We start from the raw sequence: 18,411 nt of genomic DNA, 5'->3' as shown, positions 1-18,411 counted from the left end.
CCACTGTGGACTGGGAAAGTCCTCATCTCCTAAATTATTCCTTCCTACCCCCACTTGCACATAATTTTAGCCCCTAACTGTTCCTCTCCACCCCTTGATAAAAATTCAGATTCCTCAAACTAGCTAAATTTCAGCAGACCTACTCCTGCTAAAGTCCTAGAAAACACTCCTTCCTCTCTCCCCAAATTAGAACATTCCGTTACCCAGCATTTTAGAATAAAGCATATGCTCCTCCACACCGTGTAAAATAATACTTAGCATAGTTAAGACGGTACAATCCAACCCAACTGCAATTGGCTATGCATCTACTGACACAAGACCTAGAAGAGGGATGGAAGTTGACAGAAGCAGCAGCTTGGTTATTTCTCAGGCAGATATCTTAATCATTATGAAAGTAAAAAAGCATGGGAGGATTAGCAGAAAATGCAGGGGGTAAGGCACATAGTTTCTTGTATATTTTAGGACAAAATACACTGATTTAATTGCCACTAAGACTATATACATGGGATCAGTACCAAGACTGGAAAGATTTTCCAAAGCAAATGGAAAGAGTAAGACAAGAAAAGGGTAAGGTAGGAGAGGAGGATGCACAATTTACCTAAGAAAAGCTTTTTTTCCTTCCAAATCTTTTAACATAATCCAGCAGTTGCAAATAAACAATGATGTTGATCACTAATTAAAGTTGCAGTTAACCACTCAGAAGCCAGCAGAGCCTTCACTTGGCCTAACTTTCTGTAAGTTTCAAGATGACTAGGCAGCATTTCTTTTAAAAGAAGTTAAAACGTTTCAGCAAATCATACTGGCTGCAAGTAGTTCAAATCCAGGTGGATTTTCCCTACTCTTAGAACTAGCCACTGGTAGAAACAAATGACTGTCCCAGGTAACCCGGCTCACTCCACAACCCAGAGATAATGAAAACATATTTTTATATGCAGTTCTAGAAAAGGCATGTGAACATAAAAACAGAAGATGTAGCTTTAACTGTAGCAATGCAGAGCGGCAGCTTTAAAAAGTCAGATAACATTAGCTCAACAAAATCATATACTGAAGTGTGCTCAAATTCAAATTCAGCACATAGCGGTAGGTAGCAGCTGAAAAAGGCTGCTGAGAGAGCAAGAAGGTTTTGTTGTATCTTTTCAGAGGAGAGGACAATGAAGAAATTACCAGACCAAGGTCACTTTTCAACCTGAAAAAAAAAGGTTAGTAACTTTAACAGAGATAAAAACCTGTATAGGTCATAACTCCATGAAATCAGCGGCCTGGTGAGTGTCCCTCCAAGAAGCTTGTAGGAAATTAAGTGTGTATTCGAGTTATTCAATGTAAAGTCTCCTTGAGAGTAACTTCAGCTCCTGAAGACTAAAGCCATTTCTGTGAAACACACAGAAAAATTATGGGGAGGATTTACGAGGCATCACATCATAGCCTTTCTACTTTCACATCAGGTTGGAAACACTACAGTCTAAAAAGCATAGAACAATGATTTGGGAATACATAACAAATAATAATATAGCTTATCTGAGAAAACCACTTCATTCTCTAGTCTTTGCAAAAATTCATGTGCTGATGTAACTGTAATATATTTAGGAGTTTCCAAAAATGACACACATTTCCTCAAAAGAGATATAGAAAAAAAATCTCTGGGTAAGAGGCCAATGTCTCTTCTGAATGCTTAAACAGCCAATTATGTGTCTTAATACATTAATTCTATAGAGAGAAAGACTATTACAGGAAAGTTGACTAAGACATCTTAAAAAATGTACCCTGAGGCCTAAGTCCATTCAACTGACAGTAAAATCACCCCTCAAAAAAGCAGTTTTATGCAACATCTAGTATTTTAATTTTCCAGCTGCCAACAGAAATATATAAGGAGCAGAAATTAAACTAATTATGGCACCAGCAGTGAACAAAACTTTAATTGTATTACACACTAGTTAGACATTTGCCAAACAATACAAAGGCCCTTAAGGGTAGAAACTTCTTTAGAATATAAATGATTCCCAATCAATATGACAGAAATTAGTCTGTTTAGGCAATCAATAGATTCATGGTTTAGATGTAAACATTCAACTGACATCATAATTCAACATAGAAAATAAATATATAGTATAAGAAACTAATCTCTAAAATGGCTTTAAATCACTGTGATTTACATATGCTGTATCATTAATTGGCCCTTTAAGCTGGTATTGTACTAATCAGCTTTTTTAACATCCTGCCCACAAAAGAGCTTATTCATTTAGCTAGGAGACAGGTGTTAGCAACCAGAAACCTCTTTTAGCCTCGAGTTCCAGGGACCCAGCCTTCGTCTTAAAGGAAGGGCAGCTTGAAAGAGGGAAAAGGAGGAGAGAGGGATAGAGAAACAAAGACCAAAAGGGAGAAAGGAAGATAAGGAAAGAAATGGATGTCAGGTGCTACTTAATGGGTCCACCCTCAAAGCCTCCTAGGCTAGTCTGAGCTCCTGAGCTCCTGGGCTACCGTCCAAATACAGACGGCAGAATTTGGGTAATGTTATTCATTTATTCCTGCAGATAGTAACTCTGGGCACATGCCAACACTCCATTCATTCTAAAAAACTGTTTAAAGTGTTGCTAATTGTCCTGTGACTCATTCTTCTTACCCATATTCTCTGGTTCTTAACTTTAGTCCTCACTCTTTCATACATTTTCTGAAAGAGCTGACTGAATAGATATTCCTGGAAAGAGATATAGAGAAAGTTGGATTCAGAAAAGCAGCTTAAACCTACAGAATAAAAATTGTGTGAGGAAGTGGGAGAAGAGACGTTTATTGAGTTGCCTACAATGTACAAAAAATATATTTTCTTTTAATCCTCTCATGCATATTTTCCCTCTTTTAAGCCACCTAACAGTCCTACCAGGTATTTTCATCTTGCAGATGAAAACAATTAAGCTCACAGAGGTTAAGTAATTTACCCAAGGTAGCACAGCCAGGAAGTGGGGGAGTCAGAATTCAAAACCAGGTTTGTCTATTCCCTAACACATCTAATGCCTGAATCTGTTTTAAGTCAGATGGTTCTATATTACAGCAATTATTCTTCCTCCCACGAACTCATCAAAGGACTGGTGACTAAATTTTATTAACTATTTATTACGCACCTATTATTTTCAATTAAGGCTTCAGCTGTGTAAAAATAAAACTGGCAAACTGACTTTATTCTAAAATTCGACATACAGAGAATTCCCAGGCATCTCTCCCATCCAACACTGATCATAACTAGATTCAACTACCTATTCAGACCTCCAGTTGTTTCCACATTATCATTCATTTGTCCACTCATGAGATAAAGGAAGCTACTTTCACCAAAAACCTTCCCTCATGACTCCTGATAAATAATACAGCAGAGGCCGCCTCACTGTAAAGCAATTTACATAAAAGTTATAAAAGCCCTTTGTTATCTGTCATGACTAGGAAATGTGCTATTCTAGCAAATCAAACATCCTGCATAGCATAATGATTCTATTAGAGGGGCTACCAATTTATAAGGAATTTCAATGTGCATAATTTCAATCTAAAAATTAAAAAAAACAAAAGGGAGCCAGGCGGGATGGCTCACACCTATAATCCCAGCACTTTGGGAGGTGAAGGCAGGTGAATCACCTGAGGTCAGGAGTTCAAGATCAACCTGGCCAACGTGGTGAAATCCCATCTTTACAAAAAATGCAAAAATTACCTGGGCCTGGCAGTGGGTGCCTGTAATCCCAGCTACTTGGGACGCTGGGGTAGGAGAATTGCTTGAACCCAGGAGACGGAGGTTGCAGTAATCAATATCACACCACTGCATTCCAGCCTGGGGGCAGAGTGATACTCCGTCTCAAAAAAACAAAAATAAAAAAATAAGTAAATAAACAAGGTAGCTTCCATGGGGTATGGCCTCACACTAAAAATAAATTATAAAATAGAAAAAAGAATAAAAGGTAGCTCCCTGGTCATCACTTACCCACTCAATCAAAATCTCCAGGAAGTGGGGCTGGGCAATCCGCATTTTTAAAGAATATCTCAGTCAGTGACTCAGTAGCAAATCACCAGGTATCTCATTGTTCAAGAAGTGGGTGGCTTTTAGAAACTCCTGACAATAAAACATGCTCAAAAGGCAAAAGCTGTACTGACTCAACACAATGTGACCTGTCTGATGATTCAGAAGACTTCAGGATCTCCCGTTACCACGAGGTTATCGTTCCCTACCAGTCACCAGTCACGTTACTAGCAAAACAGTAAGGAAAAGTTAATAAAGACTTTCTATTAGGAGAAAGCAGGGAGAAAAAAACCAGCTTTTGTTTTACGATCAGATTAAAAAAGCTGGTTTTACTCCAGAGAAAATGCAGATTTTTTTTTTTTTTTGAGACAGTTTCGCTCTTGTTGCCCAGTGCAGTGGCACAATCTCAGCTCACTGCAATCTCCATCCCCCCGGGTTCAAGTCATTCTTCTGCCTCAGTATCCCAAGTAGCTGGAATTATAGGCATGTACCACCACACCTGGCTAATTTTGTGGGGTTTTTTGTTTGTTTTTTTTTGCTATGGAGTCTCCCTCTGTCGCCAGGCTGGAGTGCAATGGGCGATCTCGGCTCACAGCAACCTCTGCTTCCTGGGTTCGAGCGATTCTCCTGCCTCAGCCTCTGGAGTAGCTGGGACTACAGGCGTGTGACACCATGCCCAGCTAATTTTTGTATTTTTTTAGTAGAGATGGACATTTCACCATGCTGGCCAGGATGGTCTCGAATGCCTGACCTGGTGATCCTCCTGCCTCAGCCTTCCAAAGTGCTGGGATTACAGGTGTGAGCCACCACGCCCCGCCTAATTTTGTGTTTTCAATAGAGACCGGGATTCACCATGTTGGTCAGGCTGGTCTCTAACTCCTGATCTCAGGTGATCCACCCGCCTCCCAAAGTACTGAGATTACTACAGGCATGAGCCACTGGCACCAACCGAATTGCAGATGTTATGCTTTAAAAAGGAAACTGTTTAAAAACGTGCAGACTCTTTTAACCAACTGCTTAGCTTCACTTCAGAATGTTAACATGCCCAAATACATCAAAATTGTGGAATATTCCACCCTCCATAAGAAAAGCAAGGGAGGAACTTCATGACAGTCTTAATGAAGAGAAAGGATAATGGGTTTAAACTAAGACTGGCATAACAGGATTAGATATGACCACTGTCCTGACCACGGCAACTGTTAAATCCTGGAAACAGGAAGACCAGAGGTCTTTAAATACAGGAGGCCAATTCCTACCTATCTGAGGTGGCTTTTATGTGAGATATAACAGGATATCCTATTAAGAGCCAAATTAGTTTTACTATTTTAAAACTCCCTAATTAATATAAAGTCACAAAGTAAGAAAGTGATCAGATATTTCACTATGAAAGAACAGGGAGTCTGTTTGTATATGAAAAGATTGTCTTCAGCCTGGGCACAGTGGCTCACACCCATAATCCCAGCACTTTGGGAGGCGGAGGCCAGCAGATCGCTTGAGCTGAAGGAGTGAGACCACCCTGGGCAACATGGCAAAACTCTTGTCTCCACCAAAAACACAAAAATTAGCTGGGCATAGTGACACACACCTGTGGTCCCAGGTACTTGGGAGGCTGAGGTAAGAGGCTTGCTTGAGCCCAGGACTCGAGGTTGCAGTGACCTGGGATCATCCCACAGCACTCCAGCATGGGTGACAAGAGTGAGACCCCATCTCAACTTAGGAAAAAAAAAAAAAGATACTGGCATGACAACTTACAAAATAAAAAAAAAGACTGTCTACAACTGTCAAAATCTTTCTTACATAAACACCAAATAACCATTACCAATAACCAGAAGCGAAACAAAAATAACTAGTAATCATCATCAAACCAGTAACCATTATGAAACAACAATAATATAACAACAAAAAAAAAAAAAGAAAAAGAAAAAAAGAAAAAAATGAGTGAGGACCTCAATTAAAAAAAATAGAAGAAAAAAAGAAACAACAGTAATAATGAAGCAGCTCCTTGCTTGAGACTTCATCAGTAACAATTTAAACTATGTGTTCTCATTAAACTCTAACACCTTAACGCTGTTGTTGTATTAACAAGTTATGAGATTCTAAAGTATAGAGGTTAAATCTTTCCTCCAAAAACATAAACACTATGGCTAGTACAAGTTTGGTATAAAAGTATCTATCATTAAAACAATGGCAGTATTAAATGTTCTATGTCAAGAATAAAAAATCAAGGCGGAATTAGTCCCCCTAACAACTTCTTAGGTTTACAGAGGTTTTTTTAGAAAATCTTAGGCGTGACACTCATAGAGATGGGTGTGACTATATTTAAATCACAATGCACATGTAATAAGAAAAGAAATTGTGCCCTTTTTTGTTATTGTTGCTGTTTGTTTTGTCTTCTTAAATGCTGGTCACTGAAAATGCCTTTTCCACTACCCTTAAGAAGTGTTTCAGCCCCAGGAGGTGGCTCACATTTATAATCCCACCACTTTGGGAAGCCAAGGCAGGAGGATCGCTTGAGCCCAGTTCATGACCAGCAACATGGCAAAACCTCACCTCTGCAAAAAATATAAAAATTAGCTGGGAGTGGTCGTTCCTGCCTGAATTCCCAGCTACTCTGGAGGCTAAGAAGGGAGAGTCACCTAAGCCTAGGAGGTCGCCATGATTACACCACTGGGTACAGTGGCTTACACCCATAATCCTAGCACTTTGGGAGGCAGAGGCCAGCAGATTGCTTAAGCTGAAGGAGTTTGAGACCAGCCTGGCCAACACAGCAAAACCCTGTCTCCAGCCTGGGTGACAGAGTGAGACTGTTTCCAAAGGAAAAAAAAAAAGGTGTTCCTATTAGATGGTACTAAGCAGAGCTATGTCAACTGGCTTGGTCAGGAGAGGTTTGAAATAAACCAATTTTTACAGTTTCTGAGAAGAGCTTTCTCTTTTTGTGCATGTTATTTTGGCAGTTGGTTAAACTGGTCGATTTACAGTATTTACAACCCTTGATCCCAATGTAAACAAGATATCACACTGTCTACCTGACCAATACAAAAGTTTTTAATGGGCTAGTCTTTGTAATTAGATGGATATTAAAATAAGTGTGTCCTAGATTACAAGAACATTTTCTTCAGTCACCATCAAGATATTAGTTAGCCCTGCCACATCCATCTGCAATTGTTAAGTACAGTACCCAAGAATTTTCAAACTTAAGAATACCTCTAAATAAACTGTAACTTATGAATTGTACTCTAAAATTCAGAATTAGTAAATATACAATAAAAGTTCTGAAACCCTTGCCATCATCTATTTCCTTGAATGTGAAAGAGAATGCAATCAGGGAAAAGGATAAAGAAGTTGTCAAACCTGAAATCCCTTGAACAGAAAGAATTGTCACGGCTAGGCTGCAGCCCTAGAACTCCACACAAATTCAGCCCAGTGCCTTGTCCCCTGCCTACTCCCATTCCTAGAAGAATGGTATAATAAATGGGCAGCCCAGCCCACATTTGAGTAAACTGAACTGTCACTGGGAGAATGATTAGGCACCCCAAACAGTTGCAGCGACAGTGGTAACAGGAAGTCTCTCTGCCTCCAAACCAATAATCAAAGGGATACATAAGGAACTTACTGCTTTCTTAGAAGGCCACAGGCACCCCGAGATGTTTGCTCATCACGTCACTCTGGCCTTTAACCAGGGAGCAAAGTGACAGTTGTGGGTAAAACCCTATTTCCAAGCTAACAATAATCCTTCCTTATGGTAGACTAGGGAGTGCACGGTGACTCTTGATTACACGGTTTTTTCCCCCCCTAGAACAAATGACAGACCATCAAAAAGGAGAAAATACGCTGTCGTTTGTCTCTTCTGCCAGCCTGAATTCATGAGCAGACGCGCCAGCGGAGGCTCTGGCTCCCCTGGTCTCGCCAGACTTCCCCATGTCTGGTCAAATGTCTCCTGGGCAGCCGGCTGAAGAGAGGCCCCATTTCCCTCTCGGTCTTGACCGCTGCCGCACAGTGGCGACCTCACACACATCGCGAACAGAGGACAACTCCCAAGCGAGGGAACGGCGGACCCTGGGGGTAGAGCCGCATTCCCAAACTTCTCCATCCAACCTCCAAACTCCAAACCTCCCTCCTCCAGCCGCCTCCGTCTAAGACGGAGGTAAGGACCGGCTGGTTCCTTTAAAGGGGTGAGCAGGCCGCCGCAGACCTGCCTCAGTTTCCTCTGCCGTACAAAGAGGCATCTATCTTTTCGCCACAAGCCAACTAGACCTGCCGGTCTGCAGGGCGCTTGGGGTAGTCGAGGACGCACGTCTCCTGTTACTGACCCCACAGGTGAAACGCTTTCTTTGAGAGGACTTTTCAAAGGACAGGTGTGGGCTGCCCTCAAGGCGGAGACTTCCAGCAAGGAAGGGGCTTTCCCCCCACCCCTGTAGGGCAGGGAGAGTCCCAGGCCGCGACCCACACAGAGGAGGAGCCCCCAGACCACAGCCTGGCGGCACCCGAGCGCCCCGCTTCCCGTCATTCCCCAGGCCGGGCGCCCCACGGCCCCCAGCGCTGCCGCCGCCGCCGCCTCCTCACCTGCTGCGGCCGCCGGCCCGGCCAGCACCTGGGAGGGGAGGCGAGGCGAGGGGAGGGGCCGGATACCGGCCGCGGACGCCTCAGGCAGGGAGGCTGCGGACTCCGCCGCGGCGGCGTCTCCGGGGCTGAGGGGCACCCGGGGGCGGTCGCGACATCCTCACGGGCGGCCCCAGGAAGTCGGCCCCCCCCGCACCCATCCCCAGCCGGCCTGGCCCGGCCACTCCCGCCCCTCGCACGGCCCCGCCCCTGGCTCGGCCCCGCCCCCTCTCGGGAGCGCGCCTCCGCTCCCGCCGCCCCCGAGTCACCATAGAGAAGAGCGAGGCGCGCGGCGGCCTCGAGTGCGGCCTCCGCGCGCGCGCCCCCTGGCGGAGCTGAGGCTCCCGGAGGCGGGGCCAAGGCGGCCGGAGCCTTGCGTCCTATAGGAGGCGTCGTTTCCCCGAAGTCAGGTTGTGGACTGCTCCTGGTTACTTTGATCACACAACTCTGCTAGACGCGCCCAAGGGTTCAGGTCCAAGCTTAGCTGGGTCAAGACTCGGCTTGGTGACCTTGATCGAGTCCCTTAACATCGCTGAACTCATTTCATAATAAAACTTTGAAAGGTGGCTTTAATGTCTCATTGCCTCTCTCATCAGTCTGTGAGCAGGCGATGGTTTTTCCCACTTCATCATTGCAGAAACCCAGCCCCATTAGGGGTCACGAACTTATTCGGGGTCCCACAGCTGGGAGTTATTAGAGGCCGGGTCTGTGGGACCTAAAAACCCATGTTTGTCCCACTCACTCTAGCACTTTCCAGTCTAAACCCCTAGGACTAGCTACTTCCCCTCAGGAAGGTGAGGAAACTGCTGAGGAACGCTGTGGTAGAACGATCATGACACAGCAGGAAACCACGCCTTTCCCCCCATGCACCTTTCAGCAAGGTACTTCACCTTAAGGAACTCTGGTTTTCTCATCCCAGAAACGCAGGTTGGCGTGAGGATTTAGTGAGCGAATGCAGGTAGCTGTGCTTAGTAAACCGCGCAGCTGCAGGGCGGCCCGGGGGATGGTTAGCCAGCGTGGGCTACAATGCCTAGTCATTAACAGAATGTTCATTTCTAATCCTTTTATTATTATTATTTTTAACGGAGTCGCGCTCTGTCTCTCAGGCTGGAGTGCAGTGGCGCGATCTCGGCTCACTGCAACCTCCGCCTCCCAGGTTCAAGCGATTCTCCTGCCTCAGCCTCCCGAGTAGCTGGGACTATCGGCGCGCGCCACCACACCCAGATAATTTTTGTATTTTTAGTAGAGACGGGGTTTCACCGTATTGGCCAGGCTAGTCTCGAACTCCTGACCTTGTGATCCACCCGCCTCTGCCTCCCAAAGTGCTGGAATTACAGGCATGAGCCACCGCGCCTGGCCTCTAATCTTTCTTTTAACTGATGTCTAGTGACAATTTTCTTAGGCTTTAGATTCTATTGAGAAATCCCAGAGTTTTTCTGAGCAATTTGTATTTTCAAACAAGGAATATCATAAGGAAAAGTGAAGTAAAAATAAGGTCATGTATACGTATCAGACTCTGTCACTTTACAAGTATTATTTCCAATCCTCACAACCCAGCAAACTGACTACTATTATTCCCATATCCTCAAAGAGGATCTACATACTAAGTAATTTACCCAAAACCACACGGTTAGAAAAAGGTGGAGCAGGAATTTATTCCTTTTTTTTTCTTTCAACCAGAAGTGTCTTGAATACACAGAGCTGCAATTTATTTATTTATTTTTATTTTTTTGAGACAGGGTCACGCTGTCACCCAGGCTGGAATTCAGTGGTGTGATCTCGGCTCACTGCAAACTCCACCTCCCAGGTTCAAAGGATCCTCCCACCTTTGAGTCTACAGTCACACACTACCACGCCTGGCCAATTTATTTGTTTCTTTGCTTCTTTTTGGTAGAGACGGAGTTTCACCTTGTTGGCCAGGCTGGTCTCAAACTCCTGACCTCAAGAGATCTGCCACCTCAGCCTTCCAGAGTGCTGGGATTACAGCGATGACGGATTACAGGGATGAGCCACTGTGCCTTGACAAACTGGAATTTAAAACCGAGTCTTTCTTTCATCTGGAATGCATGAAAGACTGACCTGCTAAAGGCCTCTCACATCCGAATTAAATGTCCCCATCATTTTCCTTCCTGGCTGTTTTTGTAACTTTCCTTGATACAATTCCATCTGGTCTCCTTCGCTCCAGGGTTTTATTTTCACCCCTACCCTCCAAGGCATGTATTGTCTCCTCCTTCCCCTCTAATTCCTTTTCCCTAGATATGCGAGGACCTTGTCCATCCTCTCACTTTTGAAATAGATTCCTAGCTGTGATGAAGGCCCAGCATTTTCCACCACTTCGCTCTTTCTCTTCATAGAAATCATAGCTATACAAAAAAAAGAAAGAAAGAAAGAAAGAAAGAAAGAAAGAAATCATAGCTATACAAAGTTAATAGGTCCACTCTGGGAGTGTGGTGGCTCAGCCTGTAATCCCAGCACTTTGGGAAGCAGAGGAAGGGGGATCACTTGAGGTCAGGAGTTTGAGACCAGCCTGGCCAATGTAGTAAAACCTTGTCTCTACTAAAAATAACAAAAATTAGCCAGGTGTGGTGGCCTGCGCCTATAATCCCAGTTACTCGGGAGGCTAAGGCAGGAGAATCAATTAAACTCAGGAGGCAGAGGTTGCAGTGAGTCAAGATTGCACCACTGCACTCCAGCCTGGTTGACAGAGCGAGGCTCTATCTAAAATAAAAAATAAAAAATTAAAAATTAATAGGTCCAGAACAAGGATGAGTGAGACCCAGAGATGTCCTTTTGTAAATTTAGTTTACAAGCTGAAGGTTCAGTTCTGAACTGATTGGATCCAATAATTGAAATGTGGATTCATGACATCCTGTGGAAATCATTTTTTTCTGAGCCCTCTGGTCTATATTACAACCAAATCATTGTAATGCTGCTAAATACTGTGTATATCACTGTAGCAGAGGCCTCCAAGCTGCATTTACCCACATTTCTCCTTTCTCCACCTTAGGCATTACCACCATCACTATTTTTCATCTTTATCATGCCCTTCCACAGAGGCACTCAATAATATACCCATTGTGCAAGTAATCCGAAATCCTTTTCAGTGAGCAATAGTATTTAGTAGTAATAAAACACTAATTTGTCTACCAAGTGACATATTTATAGGAGCTGTTTACTTGGACATATTTTTATTATTTCTACTCATTTGCTAAGTACCTTCCAATACATATTTATGAAACATAGGTCTTTCCCCAAACAGTAGTGAAAAAATAAATCATATTATTTCTTTTATTAGCAGCAGCACGGCTTGGAAGTCCTAGTGCCCTGATTTTAGTTACTTCTGGCAAGAACTGGAAGAATTAATAGTGATTGAGCACCTACTATGTGCCAGACTGTCTGTGAAAGGCACTTTACATAAATTATCTGTTTAATTCCCCTGAGACGTATTTTACCAATAAAGAAAATGTAATTCTCCTGCAACATACACTTTACCAGTAGGACAGAGACATTACCTTGTCTAAGTAACTCGGCTGGAAAGGATCTAGCAGGGTTTTGAATCTAGATCTTTTTCCTCATTCCAAAATCCCAAATCACCATTCCATTTCACCAGCACCCCCCACCAGCTTCTCTGGACCTAATAACTTCTGTAAAATATACAGTGTTTCTTTATGAGAGAGGATGCATAGGTTACTGAGAATGGAACAGTTAAGAGATAAACATATACAGGGTGCTAACCCTAATTTTTCTACGAGAGGTTACTTCAAGGGATTTACTCCCTAAGGAATCAATAATAGGATGTGTTCTAAAGAGAAGGGCCAGTACCAGTGCTTGATCCATTCCTGGAGACAGGACTGGCTACATTGTTTGCAAGGAACAGTGCAAAATATGGGACCCTTGTTCAAAAATTAAGAATTTCAAGGTGGCAACAGCAGAGCATTAAACTAAGTGCAGGGCCCTGCTAAGCATGGGGCCCTGTGTGACTGCACTGGTCATACCACCATGTAGCTGGCCCTGCCTGGACAGAAGAAGGCTGCCATCAGGACCTCCCATGCATCGTAAGTTTCAAAATATGAGATGGAGTGCCTATGTCATGCCTGGAAAAGTGTTCAGTGTTTCACATAAGCTACATGATCCTAAAACAACTCTATGAAACAGATATTGTTTTTCCCGTTTCGCAGTGGATGAAACTAAGGCTTAAAGAGACGAAGTTATTCATCCAGTGTTGTACACCAAGTAAATGTCAAAGCTAGGACTAAGTTAGTCGGGATATAAAAAATTCCTGTTCCTTGACTTTGTATCTTTGTCAGCACAGGCCCATTGTTTTCTCACAAAAGCCAAACTTAAGCTGAGGCTATAATACCAAAAAACTAAAGAGAGGCCAAGGACGAGCAGAGATTCAAGGGCTACTCAAAAAGTCAAACATGTGCAGCGGCTGAAGCGCAGCCATACAGCTCCAGAGCATGAGGACCTGGGAGAGAGAACTCCGTCATGCATGGTAAATGTCACGGCCGATACCCAGACTCCTCCAAGACTGAATGGAAACCCAATGAAGTCTTTGATAAAGAGCAGCTACATGGAACTAAGGCAACTAACTCAGTAAAATATTGGAAAGAGTCCACTAAAGGTAGGAACAACACAAGGATGATTGTTATTGTGGCTTCTATTCTGTGTAGTACTAAAAGTCAGTTTACTTTAGCACTACAGTGCAATAAGACAAGAAAAAATGATAGAAAGCATTCAGGTTCACTTTAGAGTAATAATATACCTAACTCTAATTTAAGTTCTATGCATCACAGAGCCTTCGCCAACACCAAACCCCAACACACAGGATTAGACGGTTTAAACGTTACCCAGTGCTTGCTTCAGCACCATATATACTAAAATTGTAACAATACAAAGATTAGCATGGTCCCTGAAATACATTAAAAAATAAATAAATCCTACCCAGAATGCTGCATGACAGAACACAGCAAAAACCTAGTAGGATATGCATCTAAATCCCTTCTCTCTCCTACTTCACATCTCAGGGATACATAGGCCCTGTCGTCTTGTTTCGGTTTTGTCTTTTCTTTTTCCTTTTTTGGAGAATGGCGGGGGTCTCACTATATTGTCCAGGCAGGTCTCGAACTCCTGGGCTCAAGCTATCCTCTTGTCTCTGCCTCCCTAAGAGCTGTGATTACAGGTGTGAGCCACCGCACCTGGCTGTTTTGTTTTTTTGAGACAGTCTCACTCTGTTGCCCAGGCTGGAGTGCAGTAGCATGATCTCAGCTCACCGCAACCTCCGCCACCTGGGTTCAAGCGATTCTCCTGCCTCAGCCTTCTGAGTAGCTGGGACCACAGGCGCCCGCCACCGTGCCCAGCTAATTTTTGTATTTTTAGTAGAAATGGGGTTTTGCCATGTTGCCCAAGCTGGTCTCAAACTCCTGATCCACCTGCCTCAGCCTCCCAAAGTGCTGAGGTGATAGGCATGAGCCACCGCACCCAGCCAGTCCTGTTGTTTTTTATTCAGCTTTCTTTCCTCCTAAACCTCCTGTTATCTATCTATAATACTAATGTTATCTGCCTTCTCCAAGTGTTTGTCATTCTCTTATAATTTCCCTGAGGGAAATCAGAAAGAGCTGATAAAGTAGATCTCTGATCCAGCTTTTTATGGTGAGCTAAGCTGAAAAGAGGTTGGGATGTGCAGCCCTTGCTGCTATCAGGGCAAAGTATGAAAAAGAATTTTGTGGAAACATTTACATGTTTACAGCAGAAGGCAGCTTGCAGATGGGAAGACGTGGGTTTGGTATCAGGCAGACATGAGTCTGGATTCCCATGCTGCCACTTATTAGCTTTATGTCCTTATCTTCACTGAGCTCCCATTTACTGTCTATAAAATGGAATGATTCCCTCTGCCACAAGGCTGTCCCAAGGTCATGATGAGAAATGTATCAAGGGCCTAAGGATACATAATAGATCCTTGATAAATTTGTCTTTGGGACTGTCGTAGGTACTAGTAGGAGGCTGCCCACCCAGCATCCAGTTCATCCCCACACATTCTCTCCTTTCTAGTAGAAAGGAAAACTCCCATTTTTCCTCCAGTGGCTCCAGCACGTGTTTCAGGAAAGGCTGTCCCTAGCCTCAGCTCCAGGGCTGCTTCCTAGTTGGTTTGAGTCAATCACAGCAGTCCCTTTTTCCTGCCAGTTACTGTATTATACACGGGTGTATGAAGCAGTTCTGCGCCAATGAGATTTGAGGTGAGTCAGCTTTAGTTGGAAGTTAGTTCTGAGTTAGTCCTTTGTTAAGTTTGGAGTTGGATGCGGTGGCTCACGCCTATAATCCAGGCACTTTAGGAGGCGGAGGCAGGCAATCACCTGAGGTGAGGAGTTTGAGACCAGTCTGGCCAACATGTAAAACCCTGTCTCTACTGACAATACAAAAAGAGCCAGGTGTGGGGGTGCACTCCTGTAATCCCAGCTTCTTGGGAGGCTGAGGCAGGAGAATCACTTGGACCCGGGAGGTGGAGTTTGCGGTGATGGCGCCACCGCACTCCAGCCTGGGTGACAGAGTGAGACTCCTTCTCAAACAAACAAAAACTAAATTTGGCCTGAGAGGCAGTCACAGTGGGTCACTCAAGTTGAGCGTGGTGGCATGTGCCTGTAATCCCAGATACTCAGTAAACTGAGGCAGGAGAATCTCTTGAACCTGGGAGGTGGAGGTTGCAGTGAGCCAAGATCGTGCTACTGCACTCCAGCCTGGGCAACAGAGCAAGACTCCATCTCAAAAAGGAAAAAAAAAAAAATTGACCTGAGGAGGCTTCCATACTTGAGCCCTTAACCATCTGCAGTCTTAGTATGCAAACTAACTGAAAACCTCATTTAGGAGTATACTTTTGTAACAGATTGCTGAGTCTCAGCCAATCACAGCATCTGAGCTTCAGTCGGTTGCAGGCAGCCAGCTATTCAAACCATTTTCAAATAAGGCAAAAGCAGAGCTATAACCAATTAGCTAGCTCTCCACCTCATTTCCGTTTTCTGACCATAAATGCTTTCTTTCAGACTATATTGCAGCCTTGGAATTCTCTGAAGCTGTCCTGATTCTGAGGGCAGCCCAATTCTATAATTGCAAATAAAAGTCAATTACAATCTGCAGAACTAGATTTGCTTAATTTTGCCTTTTAATATCTTGTTTTCTTTCTTTTTTTTTTTTTGAGACAGAGTCTCGCTCTGTTGCCAGGAGCCAGGCTGGAGTGCAGTGGTGCCATCTCGGCTCACTGCAACCTCTGCCTCCCGGGTTCAAGCAATTCTCCTGCCTCAGCCTCCCCAGTAGCTGGGACTACAGGCGCCCACCACCACGCCCAGCTAATTTTTGTATTTTAGTAGAGATGGGGTTTCACTATGTTGGCCAGGATGGTCTCGATCTCTTGACCTTGTGATCCGCCCACCTTGGCCTCCCAAAGTGCTTGGATTACAGGTGTGAGTCACCACGCCCGGCCAACACCTTGTTTTCTTAATTTTTATTTTATAAGACAAAGTCTTGCTATGTTGCCCAGGCTGGTCTGGAACTCCTGGCCTCGAGTGATCCTCCTACTTTGGCTTCCCAAAGTACTGGGATTACAGACATAAGCCACAGTGCCTGGCACCTTAACACCTGTTTTTGTTTGTTTGTTTGTTTGTTTTTTTAAAGATGGGATTTCACCATGATGGCCAGGCTGGTCTTGAACTCCTGACCTCAGGTAATCCACCCACCTCGGCCTCCCAAAGTGCTAGGATTACAGGCGTGAGCCACCGCACCCAGCTGACACCTGTTCTTTAGAAGAAACACAGGAGGTGATCCTTTTCCTGACTGTAGATATTGTCATGTCTGGATTGTTTTTCAGAATGGTTGCAGCTAGGCTTTGATAAGGGCAACATGCTTGAAGACAAAACCTGTGGGTCAAGATGGCCAGGGGGAGACTGATGTTAATTCTAGCTAAATAATTATAAGCTTGCTTGGCTCAGAGTACACTGAAGTTTATACACCGAACTAAACTATATTATTGGTGCAGTTAATTAGAAATCAAGCGGCAACAGGAGGCCTAAGGTAAAGACCATCTGAGAGCGCAGTAACACCGGAAACAGCAAGGGGTGGTTGCAGAGCAGGCAATAGTGCTCTGTCCAACAAATGCCTTCTCAACATGGAGACTGCATGAGGATCTTGTAAAGAGGGCTTATGCAAAGATCTCTGAGAAGGGAGGCGACCTCTGCTCACAAGGTCCGTCTTTGCAGATGGGAGCTGGCAAGGAGGAGAAAAGCCTTGCAGGGCAGAGATCATAGAAGGCCTCAGTCTCTGCCTAGGTTCTCAGAATATGGAGTGATTTTAATTGCCTTATGTCATCAATGCTTGGGAGATAAAAGCCCCTTGATGCATTGGGTGTGGTCAGACTGGGTGGCTCCTCATCGGCTCTGCTTCTGATGCAGCTGCACTCTGATAACAGTCAGTGATGAACTCAGAGTACTAGTTTAGCTTGTCTTAGAAGGATCTCAAGTGCTGTTAAATGCTCAGAGCACTTAGTTTAGCATGTCTTAGAAGGATCTCAAGTGCTACCACTTCATCCTCCCCTTCCACTCCCATAAGATCAATGAGATTATGCACATAATAAAAGTGTTTGGAGCCCAGAGCTCAGGGCCAACGCTTGCATTAGTCCCCTGGACCCATGCTGTAAATTCTACTTGTGTCTTTGTCTTTATTTCCTTTTCTCAATCCCTCGTCACTGCCAGGACTAAGGGCACCCATGTACAGGGTTGGGGCTGGTACCCAACAAAACCAACATAAAAGAACAGAGCAGAAGGATGCAAAGGCCCTGTGCTATTTGACAACAAGCCACTGAATTAACCAACTTCAGGCTTTGTGTTATCAGAGATCATAAGTGTCCCTGCCAGGCATGGTGGCTCATGACTGTAATCCCTAGCACTTTGGGAGGCAAAGGAGGGTAGGTCATCTGAGCCCAGGAGTTCAAGACCAGCCTGGGAAACATAGGGAGACCCCATCTCTACAAAAATTACAAAACTTACCCAGGTGTGGTGGCACACACCTGTAGTCCCAGCTACTTGGGAGACTGAGGTGGGAGGATCACTTGAGCCTGGCAGGTAGAGGCTGCAGTGAGCTGTGATTGTGCCACTGCACTCCCACTCCAGCCTGGATGACAGAGCAAGACTCTGTCTTGAATCAAAAATATGTATATATGTGTGTGTGTATGTGTATTTGTCCCTATTATTTATACTTCTTTAAGCTAGGTTTTGTTACTTGCAGCCTTAATAATACATGGACTTTTTGCCTGAGTCCTTGGGAATTCAAATGCCTGATTTTTAATTAAGGCCATCAAGTGCTAGCACATAATAGGGTCTCCACATTAGTTTTGTCTAATGGCAGACGAAGGGCACACAATAGTCCCATGTAAAAAGATGTGTAAGATGACCCTCTGGGGACTCAACGATTAGATCAAGAGAAAAACATTCCTGCATTTCTCCCTTGCCATCTTTGAAATGCATTAAAGCCCTCTCATTCATATACATATATGTATGTACACTTTTTTTTTTTTTTTTGAGATGCAGTCTCACTCTGTTGCCTAGGCTGGAGTACAGTGGCACAATCTCGGGTCACACAACCTCTATCTCCTGAGGGCGATTTTTGTGCCTCAGCCTCCCCAAATAACTGGGATTACAGGTGCCCGCCAACACACCCAGCTAATTTTTGTATTTTTAGTAGAGACAGGGTTTCACCATGTTGGCCAGGCTGGTCTTGAACTCCTGACGTCAAGGGATCTACCTGCCTAAGTCTCCCAAAGTGCTGAGATTATAGGC

The 18,411-nt window shown here is 44.2% G+C and overlaps 1 protein-coding gene across 4 annotated transcripts in view; it reads right to left on the bottom strand.

The window, feature by feature from the left end:
- Positions 1-8,609, bottom strand: part of RFFL (ring finger and FYVE like domain containing E3 ubiquitin protein ligase) — an 81,543-nt gene extending 72,934 nt beyond the window's left edge. The window contains exon 1 of one of the 4 annotated variants that reach the window (XM_012445463.2): positions 8,555-8,609. The gene's annotated coding sequence lies outside the window, so the exon portion shown is untranslated. Of the gene's footprint in view, positions 1-3,955; positions 3,975-7,604; positions 7,634-8,301; positions 8,319-8,554 lie in introns of those variants that run through there. The other 3 variants (XM_064378490.1, XM_064378491.1, XM_064378489.1) reach the window with 3 other exon arrangements.
- Between the last annotated feature and the right edge of the window lie 9,802 nt (positions 8,610-18,411).

This window comes from Aotus nancymaae, unplaced genomic scaffold, assembly GCF_030222135.1.
Source record: "Aotus nancymaae isolate 86718 unplaced genomic scaffold, 86718_ANA_hifiasm-v0.15.2.pri h1tg000018l, whole genome shotgun sequence".
NCBI classification, from domain to species: Eukaryota; Metazoa; Chordata; class Mammalia; order Primates; family Aotidae; genus Aotus; species Aotus nancymaae.
This window is presented reverse-complemented; position numbering and strand designations above follow the sequence as displayed.